Raw genomic sequence first — 479 nt, forward strand, 5'->3', positions numbered from 1 at the left:
CTACCATTGCTGTTGATGAAACACAATTCTTCTTGCCCTTCCAAACCCTCAACCTCATTGACAGTAGGAGGTATCTCCTGTTGTGGGTTACCAACAAAGTTCACATGCGCTTGTGTGGCCTTATCAGCAATGAGTGTGTCAATCTTCTCCTGAAGAGTCTTTATCTCATTCCTTGTGTGCTTGTCATCACCTCTACTGCTTCTGTCATGGTCTCCACTGTAGACAGCATCACTCTTAACCATGTTGTCAACCAGAGCCTCTGCTTCTTCCTCAGTTCTCCCCAAAAAGAACTCATTGCTAGCTGTATCCAGTCTGGCTCTGTACTTAGGAAGAGCACCTTTGTAGAATGTGCTCAGCAATCTCTCCTTAGAGAATCCATGGTGTGGGCACTGAGCTTGGTAACCATTGAATCTCTCCCAAGCTTCACTGAATCCTTCCAAGTTCTTCTGTTGGAAGCTGGAGATTTCATTCCTCAACTT

General features: G+C 45.3%; 1 non-coding gene across 1 annotated transcript; it reads left to right on the forward strand.

The window, feature by feature from the left end:
• The first annotated feature begins 372 nt into the window (after positions 1–372).
• On the forward strand, positions 373–479 carry LOC130498164 (small nucleolar RNA R71). Its single transcript, XR_008937086.1, has one exon. It is a non-coding gene; the product is annotated as a small nucleolar RNA R71 (small nucleolar RNA).

The sequence above is a fragment of the Raphanus sativus genome, chromosome 7 (assembly GCF_000801105.2).
Source record: "Raphanus sativus cultivar WK10039 chromosome 7, ASM80110v3, whole genome shotgun sequence".
NCBI classification, from domain to species: domain Eukaryota; kingdom Viridiplantae; phylum Streptophyta; class Magnoliopsida; order Brassicales; family Brassicaceae; genus Raphanus; species Raphanus sativus.